Consider the following 16,581-nt stretch of genomic DNA (forward strand, 5'->3'; position numbering starts at 1 on the left):
GGAATGATAAACCCGAGTAGAACAACTCTGACAGGTTTTAAGGCATGGGGACAAGCAATCAGGGATGCTGTCATGAGGGACACAGGGCAGAGCTGCAGGGGCTGTGGGCTGTTCTGGCAACAGCCCAGCCCTCTGTGCCACTGTGGAGCAAAAATCTTCTCTTAGGATAAGAAATATGTGCATGTACATGCACTCATGTACACAAACAGGCTCTAGGGGGAAGGTTAATGCCTCTGTATGAATCTCTGCAGGCATTTCCTACCGGGAACATTTCCCAGTTTAGAAAAACATCTCATGGAGGGTGCTGCAGCTCTCCTGTCTTGGCATGTTCCTCTCTCTTTAGTGAGCCCTGTCTGTGAGCAGAGCTCTGGCTTCTGGAGGCTGCACAGGTGATCAGGAGCACACAGAAGAGCCATTTCTACCATCCCCTCTCCTTTCTGCTACCCAGGCATGCCTGACAGCTCTTCAATGCTTGCATAAGAGGTAGGAGCACAGTGTCCTAATTTATATGCCTGTCACAGTGGGTGGTGAAATGGCTAATCAAATCCTAGCTGGCTTGTGATATGACCATAGCCTTTGTAAATGTGCCAAGTGCTCCATGAAAGGTGCATGATTTGTATAGCATTTCCTCAGTTTCTCTGTCAGCTCAAGCTCTCTTCAATGTATTGGGTGTTAAAGCAACGAGACAGAAATCAGAGGGAGAGCTCATAAAATTTGTAAGTCAATTCAGCTTAAAGAAACCAGACAAGCAGATGCACAAAAGTAAAGAATAATATATGTATGTGTATAAGGCTCTGTATAGCTAAAGACCCACAGCACTAACCTCTCAGGGGAGACAAAGTGAAAGTTGCTTTTAAGAGTATTGAAGGAGAAATTCCAGTTTCTTCAAAAGTAATGAGGATTTTGCTGTAGTTTTCAATGGGACTAAGCTCCAGCTTCTGTTGGAATTCATAACTCATACCTCACTGCCTGTCACAAAGAAATACTCTAAGCAGGGATGAAAGATTTATGAAATCATGCATGAAATGACTGTACGTCTACTCTGCTTTCTGAAGGCTGTATTTTTGTGGAAGATATTTCATATACAGGACATGATTTATCTCTGATGCCTGCATGTTTTATTCTTCTGTAAAGATTTTAACTACCCTTGGAGAGATCCTTCCTTCTGGGAGGACCTTCTCCCTCAGTGAAGGAAGGAAGGCAGCTTCTTCTGTTGGTAAGGAACACAGTGAGCAGCAGTAAAGAGAGCAGAGAAGCTGGAATTATCAGGTGCTCTGGCACCTGGGCTGTGATTTAGTGTCCTTAAAATGCACTGCATCACCATGTATGTGTTTCTGAGAGTGCTGCACTCAGGGCTGTAGTGTTACCTTGTCTGGTTTAACACAATCTTTCCTCAAGAGATTCCAGCCACTCATTTAGGCTGAGATCTAGACTTCTTGTCAAAAAAGAAATTAACTTCAAAACTTTCCAGATGAGATGCTAAGATGATAATAAATGTCCTGACTGATGTCAGCTGTCAGGAGCAGCTCACAGCATGCTGCCAGTCCCTTCCACTCTGTAGTAACTTTCTTTACCTTGCCCCCCTGTTGGTCCCTGCATTTGTTTCACAAGCAAAGTGAAGAATCTGTCCTGTCATCCTTGCCCTCTAAAGGCCTCTGTAAATGTTTTGGCTTTGCTGTTCACTTTCCTGCTTTTGCTTGGAGGATGTGCTGAGGGCTGAGGAAAGTGCTGCTCTCACCAAGGGACTTGGGCTCTGTTCAGCTGCTCTCTGCTTGAGATTATCCAGCTGTGACACATGCACACAATGACACCCACCTCTGGGACACAGGAAACCTGAATTATCTTTACTTAAAGAACCAGCAAGGACATACTGCTCAGCAGGGAATGTATTAATTTAGTTCAGTGTCTTTTACAAAGTTTTTAAATCCGAGACTGGAGAGAGAGTGAGGAGGCATTTTCAAAGTTGTACAAGTGAGCACTGCAAACACAGATGAATCCCAGCCTGAGATTTCACTGTTCCTCTCTTCCTGTGCAATGACTCATTCAAATCCATTTAAGCATCCTTATCAATAAGTCTTACTAGAGCCTTGGCTTCTCTATGCACAGTTGTGACCCAGGGCAGCGTCTGAGAGCTTGGACAATGATATTTTTTAGCCCATCAGATCTTTCATGCTGCTGAAAAGCAAAATCCCAGTTTCACATTCTTTTAGGATCTCTGTTGTTATGTGGGTATTAAAATGGTGAGTGGTTTTGTGTCTGAAACCCCTGCTCTAGTGGATTGTAACCTGTGTATTAGCCTAGTTGAAGATCTGTAAACCAGATCTTGGGATGGAACAAAAGATTTTTCTACCCTGAGTATGGACAGCCTGAACTTCTGTACTCACTAAGAGGAATGTGGTTATTAACAATAAATATCTTTCAAGTTTTCCTCTTCTCCAAGGTAGCTGGTAAATACATGTGCATGCCTTTGTGGTAACCCTTGGGGCGAGTGCAGCAGAAAACATCAGAGCTGTCATGGAGAGTGTTTGATACGGGTTTTCTGTGCTGCTGAGCTCTCTCTGCTTGCAGACATGCAGTACATGGGAAAATGCTCCCAGCTGCTTCCAGACTCATAGATGGAGTGCATTTCTTTGTCTTCAGAAGTTGTGTGTGAAGGAGAACCTCCTGGAATGTATCCTAGAAAAGTGGATAGGCCTTCATCCCTGGCCTGACTGGGATGAAGACAACCAGTGGAGAGGGTGTGGTTTCCTGTGGGGGAGACCTCACACAATACCCATGTGAACTGGAAGATGTTGGAGGTGGTGGAGGTTTACTCTTCCAGGGCTAAATCCACAGGGTTAAATGCTGTCAACCTGTTCTGAGTCTGTGAATGGGGTTTGGAAAAAATCTGTCTGATGCCTGGCAAATAGGAGTCTACATGGAACAAAACAAGTCTTGTCACTGGCTAGCTTTGCCAGAAAAGCCCATGGGAGGGGTGGGCTTTGGAGTTTTAAGCAACCTTTCTTTCTCAGAGACAATCTGCCTCATGTCAATGGTAAGCAACGTTGGAATGGAGTGAGGAATCCGTGCTGCTGCTTCTGCTGTGTTTGTGGATAAATAAAAGTGGTAATTGACCAGATATCTCATTCCACTCCTTTTTAATAAGCTGAACACATGCTCTGACCATCTTGGTGCAGATGTGGAAACATAGATTTGTTTATGCTGGTATCAAACATCAGCCACATTGTTTTGGATGCACAGATGTTAGGCTGCAAGTCTAATGCCTTCTCCTTTAGGGTCTCACTTTTTATTTAGACTTTAAAACTGTATTCAAATGAGGTTTTGACCGAAACTGAATCACTATGTACTTGAAAGCTAAAGAGCTTATCAGGCATCTGATAATGTTTTCAGGATTTCCCCAGATGAGACCGCGTAGTGTACAGACAGGAAGCCGAAGTATCGAGCGCCTGACCAGAGCTTCCTCCTGCGCAGGAGTGGGGGTTTCTCTGACTTGAGTCTTCACCCCTGCTGCATGCTCTGAGCCTTGAAACCTAAAGGATAAACAGCACCCGGCTGTCCCAGCTGAGCCCTCTGAGCGCGGTGAATGGAGCGCTTCAGTGTGCCCCTCTTGCAAGGTCAGCAAAACAGGTCTCACCTCTGCCGGGCCGCGTTCCCTCCCTGGCTCCTTATCAGCTCGGGAATCACAGAGGGACTTTCCAGAGCTATGAACATGTGAGCTGCAGAGATGGAATGAACCCATATGCAAATCAGTTTTGATTCCCTTCCCTTTATAAAGTTAAAATGTTTTTGAGAGAGAATCAGATCCTGCAGAGCGTGGGAGTCCAAGGAGGTTACCTTGGGCTGGCAGTGCCTCTGTCCCTGCTGTCTGTCCGTCTGTCTGCCTTTCCGTTGTAGACAACAAAGTGTAGAATAGAAAATGAGAAATGCAAACCTGTGCTGATTGAAGAGGAGGATAATGGAAGAAAAAAGCTGAAGAGTGGGAAAAAGATAAAATAAAATGAATTTTGGGAATTCCACTGTGAGTAAGAGCCGAAAAAAAATGTAAGCTGATTTATTACATGTTTGTCTTCTGCCTAAGTGCCAGTACACTTTGTATATGTGAAAGGTAATTTGCACATTAAAGATTGAATCAAAATGTCAACTTCTTCCTCAATTCCTCCAGTTTTGAACCAGGACAGTTCTGTCGGCTTTGATGGGTTTACATTCTGTAAATGCAACATAATGAATATCAAGTCTTTGAAGTAATTTTGAGTTATATTTATGCTAAAGCAATGAGAAATTCTGAATGACTTTTAAATACTGTTGTGTCAGGGAATCTGCACATTTTCTAGTGCTTCTCTTTGCCATGCAAGAATTTTTTCTCTTGTCCTTCTAATGTTGTGACTGTTGTGGCTGTTGTGACTTTATTCCAAATGCAGTGGAATTCAGAAATAAGGGGTGGTATCATTATGTGCATTAATATTTTCCTGGAATTACGATTCATATATATTCATTTTTTTTTAAGTCTCTATCTTAACCCACTTAATAACGACTCTTTAAACAGGGAGAGGATGTGAGTTAATTGATGTATGTATTTTTTTCTTTTTATCAAATGCTACTGATTTAGAAGCTACAATGTTTGGTTGTAGCAGAAGAGTTTGACTAGCTGTCCTTGGTTTTCTTTCGCATAAATTCTTTACTTTTTTGAAATGGTTTATTTTTATTTTTTTTATGTGCTTCTGGCTTATCTAAGCATCCAAATTTGCTTTGCAGCATGGAAAAAAAGGATGGAGAAATCTCCACTCTTCAGTGGTGGAATTTCCAACAAATTCCCTGTTGGGTTGGTTCAGGGAAGGGTTCCTGGAGTTTGCAGGATAAGGCAGCTCCCCTCCCTTCACTAGAGCGATTAGACACAGGCAGTTGCTCTTTAATTTTTCTGATTACTTTGCTTACTGAAAAATGCAGCTTTAACTGAGCTGAAATTATTTACAAGGCTCACCTGAGTGCAGCAAATAGTCTTGGGTAAATAAGAAAAAGTAAAAAAGTAAATTTGTTTTAACATTTTGAGAATTAAAATTTCATTTTTTTCTTTAAAAAAAAAAAACTATTTGCATTTTTTTAATTTCTCACATGCAAAAATAATAATGGCAAAAAAAGAAGAATTTTTTGTTTTAGGCCAAAATATATTATGTAATGTATCTCAAGTGTATGTATTTTATTTTCAGAAAATAATTTTTAAAAGTTATTCCAGATTTAACCAAATGACATTTTTCAGATGATTTCTTCCATTTGGCTAGTGGATTAAAAATACTAATTGCCATAACTTTGGTTGCATTTCATCTTCATCTGGGAAAATGTTGAAATGAATGTTTTTCTGTGGGAAATGGTGAGGAAAATGTGAATTATTTTGATAAAATTTTCTGGTGTTTTTAAAATGTATTTTTCTCAGTCAAAATGAGCACATTATCCATCTTTTCCCAAAATAGAGGATGAACATCAGTTTTCATGCTTGAAATAGATTTTGTTTATCATTGTTGAATCTATTTCCTAATTTCATGAACAAATCCAGCTGCTCTCTCTTCTGCAGCTTTTCAAATACCTGGACTCCATTTAATGTGCTTTGGGGTCAGGACTTCAGACAGTTGTTGGGAAAGCAGGGCCTGGAGTTCTTTGGGAGGGGAAGTTTGAGGATTGCCAGCATAGCAGGACAAGGGCCCAGGGTTCCAGGGGGGGACTCTTTTGCAAGACAGAGGTTTCAAATATATCAGTGACTGCCTGGGATGGTCTTGGGGGATTCATCAGGGAGAAGCCTGAAAAAATTGATTCAAAGCTGTTTTTAAACCTTTAATACACACTGGGTATCCAGGTCCTTGTTGGCAACTCTAGTGATCTTAAGTTATTAATGGAATCTTTAGTTGTAGACTACATACTTGCCTAAATATTCTGGATGTGAGCGTGTTGAATCTAAATAACAACCTAAATTATTTTCTTTAAAATGAGATCTGATGAGTTCAGGCAGCAAGATGTAAAATTTTGAGTTTAGGCAGCAAGATGTAAAATTTTGACGAGGAGGTGAGTGTATCTGGCTGGCTGTAGGGGAGCATTCCTCAGCCTTTGGTAATGGATGTAAACGAAACAAAAATCTTGGACCATTTCACGTGCCCCAAAAGGAGCCATCTGCACCTGCAGGCAGTCCTGGAAGCTTCCAGGAACCAGCTCCCAGTTTGTCATGTTCATGTGGGTCACGGCCTGGTTTGGGTCTGGCAGCAGAGCTCACAGCCCCTGGCTGAGCCATCCCATGGCAGTGGAGCAGGGCTAGGGCACAGCTCGCTGCTCTCAGACTGGCAGGTGCCTCTGAGCTGAGGGCAGTGCCACTCTGCTCCAGCTCTCCCATTATTCTGATATTGCACTCGTTTATTTCAGTGCATTAGTATTGACACAAACCACACATGTACTGAAAGGTTGTTTGCTCTTTAGAATACTTTATTTTCAATAACTACAGTATAGTTACAATATAAATACAGGAACTTATTGTGTTTTAAGTGTTTATATAAAAAACTTGTTTGAAGAAATCTCTGGCTCCTAATGGATTACTAGCTTTGCAGTTGTTTATTACGCTGTTTTTCTCCAAGTAAATTCCTTGCTAGGTGATGATGACATTCCTTTTTTTAAATAATGGGAGGGTTACAAAAATGTGATTAATTGATGTTTGCCTGTTTGTTTTTTAAGTGCTTACTCAGAGTGTAACCATTTTTCTGTTGGTGACATAGTATAGTAGTTATGTAGTGATAAATTCTGTAAGTATCTGCATACTTTTAACAGAAGAAACCTTGCCAGTACTCTTGAGTCATTAAAAATATGTAAATTGGGAAGGAATAAGAAATGGTCATCCACTCTCTCCTGTTTGTTGTTTTTTATATCTTCCTATTTTGGGTGTTTAGATTATTTCTGAAACATACTAATTGACCAGTCATTTTGAGCTCGTGCTTTTCCACTCCATTTATCAGGAATTAGTTCAGCTGAGCAGTTCCCACCCTGCTGGGGACAGCACATCTGTCACCTCCAGCATCTGCCCTGGGCACAGTAATCAGATATCCTGGCCAAGGAAAGAAGGGTCACTGCGTTTGGGACAGCTCTTTGAAGAGTTAGGACTTTTCCTTTGTCCTCAGTCAGCTGGTGTGAGACTTCCTGTTTATTTACAGTAAAATTTTACTGCTGAAATTAGAAAGAATAGGTAGAGGTTGAGCAGTTGCAAGGGCTTTTAACATCTCAGTTCTCCTTGCCCTTGTTAGCGCACTGAAAATTGGCTTTCCAGTTCCTTACATCTGGGCACTGTTAGTACAGCTGTTACTTCAGTTGTGTCAATGTGCACAGTGTGTGCTTCAGACTGCCACATTCTTCTACACTAAGTTTCATCCTGTCATCTGAAAGCATATATAAAAAAGCCAGAACATGGAGCCCACAAAAGTTTCTATTTTTCAACACATAAAGCTTGGTGAAATTGTCTCCAGGGCTGTGACTTATTATGGCTGAGTATAAATGAAACTATACTATACTGTAACTAGACTGTAAGTAAATGGTATAGTGATTACTAAAAATAATACTTAGTATTAGAAGGCTTTATTATTGCTTTTAGCTAGAACTTTTTAAAAATAGGAAATAACTTTTCATTATGCCCTTTTGATACTAGTGTTTTTACTAGCTGTAATGTATATAGATGGCTGATAGTGTAAATGTTGTTTTTTCTTAGTGATTTATGCCTAGTGGGTGTGTATTTTGCCATGTAGTCTTTCTCCAAGTTAGTGAAAAAATGCAGAAATAATAAGTAAGTCTAGGTCAAAAAATAACTTTCATTTCATTTAAAAAAACAAAAAGGAATATACAATAATTTTTATCTTCCATGAAGGAAAATGGTTTGTTGCACAAAATACTGTGTTGGAAAATGTGATTAAATGGAAACAAGAGAATTGAACCTAAAGATAAGCAGAGTGAGATAATTCTACAGCAGAAGAAATTGAATGTTTTCTCTTTGTGGAAGAGGCATTGGCAATAGAAATGTAGCTATCTCAAAATTAAAAATGCAGCCAGAAAATAACTGGAAGTTCCAGAAAGCATTTTGGGAACAAATGCACTTTTTTCTGGACAACTCAAAATATGTGTTTGGGCTAATCTGATTCATCATGAAATGGGAAATTTTTATATATATTAAAAAATATTTAAATAATTATTTAGATATTTACATTTAAATATATATTTCTATATTTAAATATAAAATTAAACATAAATATGAATATATTTATATTTAAATATATTTATAATATAAGAATTATATTTATATTTAAATATATTTATAATATAAGAATTAACCAGTCCAGATTTTTTTTTGTCCTCTGTGGTGTGGAAATAATGAAAGTGTCTGTGTAGTTGCCGGGCCAGAGGTGTTAAGGACCCTGTTCCATTTTTCATCCTGAAGGGTTCAGGGGAAGGAATATCTACAGTTCCTCATCTGGCATTGCCTGAGGTCTTCACTGATCTGGGGAGAGCCTGGGAGCAGGGTGTGCTTGGCACCAGTGTCTGTGTCTGATGGCAGCTGCTGGCAGGGCTCAAGGGCAGAGCTTAGCTGAGGCTTTTCTTTGAGCCTGAGCTGAAACTTCAGCCTTGGGTTTTTCGTGGCTAAACATGATCTTTATAGAGCACAGAAAGATCTTCTGTGTGTGAGCACTCTGCCTGTAAACCTGCATGTGAGCTGTACTGAGAGGGATTTACAATATTAAAAATTAGGATATGGGCAGTGTTTGCCTTGTGCCTAAAGCAGCCAAGACTTTCTTGTGGATCCCTAATGTGTGGCAGAGCTGCTGTGCTGAGAAAGGGAATGATGGAAGGAGACCTGCTGAGTGCAGAAAGGGTGGGGTTGTTTTTGGTGGGAGGCAACCCCAGGTGGGAGCTCCCCACAGCTCAGCGCCCCAGGCAGCTCCCTCAGGAACTGGAGTTGCTGTGGAGAGCAGATGAGGCTGAGTGGGAAAAGGGTGAAATCAAAGAAATGGGTAACTTTTAAATTGAGAGGACCAAACATTTGGGTTTTAAAGGTTGAGCTCTGGGTTCATGGCACCAGCAGAGGTTTTCAGAGCGTGAGGCTGGTCTGGGCTGCTGCAGGGGATGCTCAAGGCAGACCTGCCCAGTGAGCAGAGCTCCCCTGCAGGACACTCTGGCTTTGCAGAGCACAGCCCATGCTCTGCACTGAAATTTCACAGCCAGCACAGCTGAACCTGAGAGCTTCTGCTGGGCTCAGGTGTTTGCCTGCCTCTGGTGCCACTGTGCTCCTTTCTGGCTGTGAGTTTTCCTCTTAAAAAAAAAAATAAACTCAAAATTTCTAGAATATCTTCATCTTTCATTTCACCTCTTGTTTGAACCACCCAGCTGTCAGTGTAGCTGTGAGACATGTATTTTTCTGCTAGCTGTAGGGAAAATGTATTTAATGAAATAAGGGTGAAAAGATGCTTTATGTTCTTAATGAAATGGGACCATATTCATATGTTATTTCAAGTTCCCTATCTGTGTTAATTAATTACCACCCATGATGAGCTCATTTTGGTAGTGTCTGGATTTCATGTGAAGCTGCAGTAGGTAATTGACTGGTTAAAAAGCATTAAAATCTCACTCTTTGGTAATATGTTTGGACAAATGCAGATGTTTTACTAAAAAGAAAGGCTTTAATGGCAGCATAGAGAATAAAAGTAAGGAATGGTAAGGAAAATTGAGAGAATTTACATATTGCAGTAACTTGATGGCTTTAAGATCTTTATGTTCTTTTCCTGTTAAAACATATTTAATTAAGAAGAAAGCTTATGGAAGAATAGTCTTCAGGCTGTTGACATTATTCAATCACTCTAAAAAGGTTTGCCTTTTGGTGTAGCAGTAAAACTTTATAGGATGATTGTCTATTAAGTATCTGTCCTGTAGGAATTGTTAAATCTGGTGTAATAAGATCTCCAAGCTGTGAGGTACTAAGGGACCTTGCTGGAATAGAACAAAATAGTGTTTTTCCAAGAAGTAAATTTATGGCCCATTGGAAAGACTCGCCACCTCACTGCTCTTGCAAAGGCAGAACAATACAATTTTATGGGCTGTCTTCTTGTTGGGAAATGCATGAATTTAATCCTGGAGTGAGTGGGTTCTCAGAGGGAGGGAGTTATTCCTGGAAGGACAATGAAAGGATAGAGAATGTCACATAAGAAGTTCATGAAGGGTCAAAGCAGAAGCTGGCATCATGTTTTTGAAGATGAGAGATAACTAATGCACTGCAATGATATTAAACTGCGGGCAAACTGAAAGAGAAAATGTGACCTTTTGTCCTACTTAGTTAAAAAAACCTGTAAAGCCAATTTACCTGGATAATGGCTGTGGAATTATGAGGATGTGCCCTTCTGCACCTTTCCTTAGGGATTTCCCTGCACCATCAGGTGTGCTGCTGGAGGGCTGGGCTGTTCTGTCCTCCCTGGGGACAGCTGTGGGGCAGATCCATCCCGGGGTTCTGGGAGGGAGGGGAGCAATCTTAGAGCATGTTCCCCTGCCTCCCTGCCTTGGGGCTGTCCCTCTCCAGGCCCATCTCCTTGGGGACAGGCAGCCCTGCAGGACCTCACTGGGGCAGGGGACAGGGGACACCAGGCTTGGGGAGCGCCCCAGAGCTCAGCTCTTCTGCTCTGGGCAGCTCAGAGCTGCTGCAGCTCTTTAACTGGGTCTCATGGAGGGGGATTTGGTGTTTTCCCTTTCATTTTGTGCCATGATGAGTGTCAAAGCTGTCTGACCCAGCTGGGGTGTGAGCCCACTGGTGCCTCCATGGAAGTGCCATCCACCTTCCATAGCATGGGCAGACTGTCCTAAGGGATGGACACTTCCACCCTGTCTTCTTCCTGACCTTTTCTCTGCTTTAAGGTAAGATGTTTTATTGATGATCATGAGATGTTTTTCCTGCTTGGCATTGCAAGAGGGATTGCCACAGAAGGGCAACACTGCTTGTGAAGGTCTTGCTTAATTAACTCAGCAGTGATCTTAGCAAGTAGTATTCCAGTGACAAATTAGAAATATTAGACAAGCAAAATTTATTGCTACAGTACCTTATTTTAAAGTTGCAGATGAAGTTTTGTCCTATTTGAGGGCCTTAACAAGATGTTACTTTTGTTAATTTGATTTTCCTTTCCTGTCTCACAGAGTCAAGTGACAGATGGGTAGGACTGAGCTGGGCTGTGGGTACCACATGGCAGTTACTTAGCAAATATGTTTGTTCAGAGGTTTCCCTCCCAGCAAGAGAAACAGTTAAAGAAGTATATTTTTAATTTCTGTTGTTTGGTTGACTGGTTCAGCAGCCTGAGAAGACAATTAGAGCTGTAAAAACATGGGCACACTGCTGCCTTTCCTGCCAGCACTGCTGGGGCTGCATGTGAGCCTGATGTACTGGGAAAGTGGCATGGGGTGTTAGCAATGAAAAAAACACTTACTTATAACTTAATAAAATCAATGCTAAACTAAAATAAATCTATTTGAACCATTCTGTTCAGTAAATGTCCTTAAATTTAGTTTTTAAAGCTAAAAGATTTAATCTGACATCCCCTTGACATCCAAATATTTTATTGAGACCAAATATTCTTTTAATTGAAACCAAAGAGATTTTTTTCTGAGACCTCATCTCACTGGAACAAAAAGAAGTATCTTTAAAATGTTCTGAATATATCTGAAATATTTTTTATAACTTACCCAACACTGTTTATATAAAGTCCTATATGCATCTAACATCTATTTTTCCTCAAAATTTCCCTGTTTGGGGTATGCAGTTTAATGAAACTTGTGACTTCTCTTAGGTTTGTCAGAGGTGATGAGGTGTTTCCCTGTGGGAGGTGTCACTTTGACCTCCAGCCTGTTTGAGCAGTGTTTTTCTGTGGTCCAGACCCCTTTGGGTGGGATTGTCACCCTGGGAAGAGGTTGACAAATTGTGTCAGTACACAGCCACGCAGCTGTTATGCTGAAGGCTCCCACCTGCCTTTTTGCCACACTGACTCTGATGGCTCTGCAGGGCTGCACCGTGCTAAATTTCCTTCTTTTCAGCTTCTGGTTGGATTATTTTGTTAACAAGATTGCTGAATGACTCTGGAAGATTTTACCTCTGTGCTTGTGCTGTTGTATTTGAGAAAAATAAACTAAATAAAAAAAGAAGGAAATTTATAACTCACCTCTTTGAAATTCCCAAAGGTTTCCAGAAAAGTGCAAAATGTTTTAGTGTTATATTCCTTGGCTGCACTTTTTTTTTTTTTTTTTTGTTACTAGGAGTTCTGCAACATGTTAGGGCACATTGTGCCTGTGTGTGTGGCCACTTCTGGTGTCAAAGGAATATATAAAATAGCTCGTTTTTCAAAATATATATCCTGGAGCCATTATTCTGCTTCTGACCTACAGTCTGGGAACAGCTGATTTGGCTGCAGTGAAGTTTTCACTCTTGTTTTACAGCTCCTGGAAGAAGGCCAGGCCCTGGAGAGAGCCAGCAGGAGTATGAGCTACTGCCGTGTGCTGGGACAGCCTGAAAATGAATGTCCTTTATTCTCAGCTTTGAGAACTGAATTCCATGGGTTGTAATTGAATCTGCTGTCAGACCCATGGGGCTCAGTTCTTCAGCTTGGATATTTCTGTCTTCACATACACAGGAGATCAAAGAAGCACTTGATCATTCTCTACCTCTTCTGGTGATAGCAGCAAGCAGGAGAGGAAGCACGAGAGATGTGAATCATTTCAGCAGGGAGGGGTCACTGCAAAGGCCTGGCTCTCTCAGGATAAATAGCTGTGCAGTGATTGAACCTCTTCTGAACTCATGGGCTCTGTGGTGCTACCCACTGTTTGATTAGCTTGATTCTTTCCCCTCATTGTTATCAAGGTTACAGCTGAATCCCTGAGATGGTCTTGATGATGGATGATGATGATGATGGATGGTGGTCCCCAGGCCCTGCTGAGGGGTGCATTCTCCTGTGGCCAGCTCTGGTGAGCTCCTTTAGGCTGTGGAACACCTGGGTCTCCCTTGGGCTGAGCACTGCATTTGCCAACTAATAATCCACTGTACCCTGTTCTCTTGGTACCACTGCTGAGCACTTATTGCCTCATTTGCTTTGTCTTGTGCCAAATGCCATTTTTGACAGAAGCTGTGACCATAAAGATTATTCATTTGCACCAGCCAACCAGCCCACTTATATAAACACAGATATTTCCTTTCCTGGGGTTAGTGATGTGCTCCCAAAGTGTTTGGTTAAGGGAGTTTCCAGTGTAATTAGTGATGACAATGTAAGTGCTGTTTGAAGGCTTGGTAGCACAAACATCCTTCTATGGGGGAATTAATTCAAGTCACAGGTTGATATTTTTTTCTTGGAGGACCTATGTTAAAATTTTTCATTTTTCATTCCAGGGATCAGGAAAAGTAATTGTCGTCTCTAAGCATGTGAAGAGTTACAATTAGCAACGAGCTTTCCACCTCTTTCCTGCAATAATAACACCTAAATTACATTTTTCCAACTCAGTAAAGTGGATCATAACTGATCTTATCCCTGTGTTACAAAGCTCTTAAAAGCATAGAAATGCTAAAATCCCACAGGTGCAGGAAGAGCATGTTGAGCTAAGTAGCTTAAAACTGCCGTGTGCCTTTCATTCTGAATATGTATTTGCACACAAAAAAATCAGATAATAATCACTGTTGCCTGTGGATACAGATGTACCTTCATACTGATATACTTTTCATATAAATTTTTATCCTGGGGGTTGAAGAGTTTCAATTGCAGCTGTCTGAGATGTATTGTGCTCACCAGTTTAGAGATTACAGTTCCTGAAAGAGCTCACTGGTTCCACCAGCTCCTGCTGTGGGAATATCCATTAAACAGGGTGGAGAAACTGAGCAAAGGACGATATTGAAATTTTTATTTTCCTCTACCATCCCTGTCAGAAAGAGGAAATGAAATTTGAGGTCAGAGTTGGCAAAATCTTCAAAAGAAGAGAGGTCAATGGAACAATTGACAGTATGTCTGATGCAGGCAGTGTGCTGGATATTGGATGCTGCAGAGCTTCATCCTCTTCCTTCACTGTGCAGCCCAGCCTTGGGGCAGTGATGCAGCACAGAAGGTGATGTGTGCATGGTGGCAATGATAGTACAGGGATAAAATGTTTCTAAAATCAGGGGATATTCAGGGGAGCTGGAGAAAGGTTGGGCCTGGTAGGTCCTGGGAAAATGTTAGGTTTTACTGGATCATGCAAAACTGCCCCTGTATAATCATTTAATGACTATGATAAATGATATGATTGATTGTTAAATGTGATGATTGTTTGGTAATTGGATATGATTGTTGCTTAATTGTAACAAGAATAATGAGAAATGATGTTTGGGGGGTTTGATGGAAATTACAAAAATCCATGCTTAGATGAAATCAATGTATACAATAGAACAATATAAGTTTAATAATTAATATGTAGGTATGTAACAATAAGGTTATAAAAATGTGTTTATCCCATGTTGGAGTCAGATTTGGGTCTGTACCCCTGACACCCAGAGCTCTTCCATAAAAGCACCTACATACAATCATTTTGTGATTATGTGTTCCTGAATGCTAACAGTAACAAGGACATGGATGAAATCAAGGAATACAGAAGTCTTTGGAGTCCCATCTCTGTGACAAAAAAAAAAAAATGAGGTGTAAGTAATGCTCTTTTTTTTCCCTCAAAAGCCTACAGCAAGTAATGAACTAATAATAGCTCTGCTGATGTTGTCTCAAAATAGAAAGCAGAGGGGTGAAGGAGTCACTGTCCTGCAGGCAGGGAGCACACACAGGGCTGTTGATACTCTGGTGCTGGCTGGTGCTTGTCATCTACTCACTGGAGGGCCAGAGGAGTGTGTGTACCCCCAGAGTGAGGTTCTTCACCCCCTACACCTCTGTCATGGTTTGACACTGGCACAATGCCAGTGCCCCCATGAAAATACCTTCTCCCTGGTTTCTGCTGTGAGATGTGACCAGGAATAAGCAAAGCAGGCTCCTACTTAGGGAAAAAGAAAACAAAACTTTATTAACTACACTACAACTACAAAGAAAAAGGAACACACATACACAGGGAAAATGAAAACTTCACAAATGCATTTCCTCCTCCCCCCACCAAATTTCCAGCTCAATACATTTGTTCCTCAAATCACCAACTCTCAGTCCTGCACCACCCTTCAAACAATCAATCCTCAGTTCATCAAGAGGAGAGGAGTCCTTCTTGTGCCATGGGCTTCCCCTGGAAACACAGCTGAAGCCTCGTGTGTTTCCGTGTCACTCGTGGCACCGCCCGGAGTACATCTGCCGTCGTGACTTCTTCCTTTTCATGTCCAGTGCTCTCACCACTGAACACGGACCAGAACTGCTTCTAGGGTTGTCTTTTAAGGATGCTCTGTCCCGATCCAAAAAAGGCACAGTCTCTCCTTTGGGACACCTGTCCCCACAATCTCTCCTTTGGGACACCTGTCCCCCCCATATTTTTTCACCCCCTGGGGCCGAGGGGCATCAACACTGAACCCTCTTGGCTCTGAGGCCATTGCCTCCCCCTAGAATGCAGTCTCTGTATCACAAGGAACATGGGTCTGTCCATGGCTATACAAAAAGAGTCCAGCAAAAGCTACTCCATCATCTCTTCCCACTAGGATTCTTCTCTATTCTTCTACTATCTCTCGCTTGCCCAGACCTCTCTCACACTGGCCCATTTTCTTCCTCATCTTCCACTCTATCTTCTAGGAAAGGTCAATGTTCTGTAAAGTTCTCATTTTCCAAAAAGGGGTTAAAAGCTCCTACAAGTGGCCGGCTGAACCCCCCCTTCTTCTCCGTCCCAGCCGTGCTGCCGGCACAGGCCCATGTTTATCAAGCTTCAAGGTCACAGTCTCAGGCAGCGGCTCTTTCTCTCTCTCTCTCTCTCTGTCTCTCAGGGGGGGCACCCGATGGCTCCCGGTGTCTCTCTCTCTCTTTCTCTCTTCCACCCTTCCACCCCCAGGCTCAGGCCTACCTCTCTCGGCCTCATGGCTTTTCCCCTCCCCCTGCCCAGCCAGCAGCTGGGCCGGGGGAGAGACCCGAACTCTTTCCCGCTGGAAGCCCAAGAGGACCCTCCCAGGGGAGAGCTCTGCTTTTAACCCCGTGTTCTCAGAGGCGTGTCCATGTCTCAATGGCCAGGTTAAATGCCAATATTAAAGCCTGAATATCCATTGGCCAAAAACACAGCATCCCAAAAAACACATTTCCTGTCAAACCACCACAACCTCCCAGGTCACCATGCCTTTGGCAAACTGCAAATGGGATCTCACTACCAAAACTGGCCATGTCTGTGTGGTGCTGAACATTCCCAAGTGCATGGAGCTGGCTGTGCCCAGGTGAGAGTCAGGAAAGCTCTGTCCAGCTTTGGGCTCCAGCTCTCCATGAATGAGGACCTCTCATAGCCTGTGTGCAATGAAAAAATTCGATAGTATTTGTGTCCTGAGCAGGTATATGTTCTGATCAGAGCATTTATGTGGAAAATGGTAAAGGAAAAACTGTTCCCAGGGTTCATTATTCTCAAGCC

At 42.0% G+C, this 16,581-nt stretch overlaps 2 long non-coding RNA genes across 3 annotated transcripts; one reads left to right on the top strand and one right to left on the bottom strand.

Annotated features, from left to right (window-relative positions):
- The first annotated feature begins 223 nt into the window (after positions 1-223).
- On the top strand, positions 224-14,562 carry LOC143695290 (uncharacterized). The gene is made up of 3 exons (XR_013184400.1): positions 224-483; positions 3,391-3,614; positions 12,478-14,562. It is a non-coding gene; the product is annotated as an uncharacterized LOC143695290 (long non-coding RNA).
- Positions 14,563-14,929: 367 nt separating this feature from the next.
- On the bottom strand, positions 14,930-16,283 carry LOC143695285 (uncharacterized). 2 transcript variants are annotated; one of them, XR_013184392.1, is made up of 2 exons: positions 16,033-16,283; positions 14,930-15,033 (listed from the first exon to the last, which is right to left on the bottom strand). It is a non-coding gene; the product is annotated as an uncharacterized LOC143695285 (long non-coding RNA). The 2 variants fall into 2 exon arrangements; XR_013184391.1 differs by having other exon boundaries at positions 14,930-15,036.
- Positions 16,284-16,581: the final 298 nt, after the last annotated feature.

The sequence above is a fragment of the Agelaius phoeniceus genome, chromosome 15 (assembly GCF_051311805.1).
Source record: "Agelaius phoeniceus isolate bAgePho1 chromosome 15, bAgePho1.hap1, whole genome shotgun sequence".
NCBI lineage: Eukaryota > Metazoa > Chordata > Aves > Passeriformes > Icteridae > Agelaius > Agelaius phoeniceus.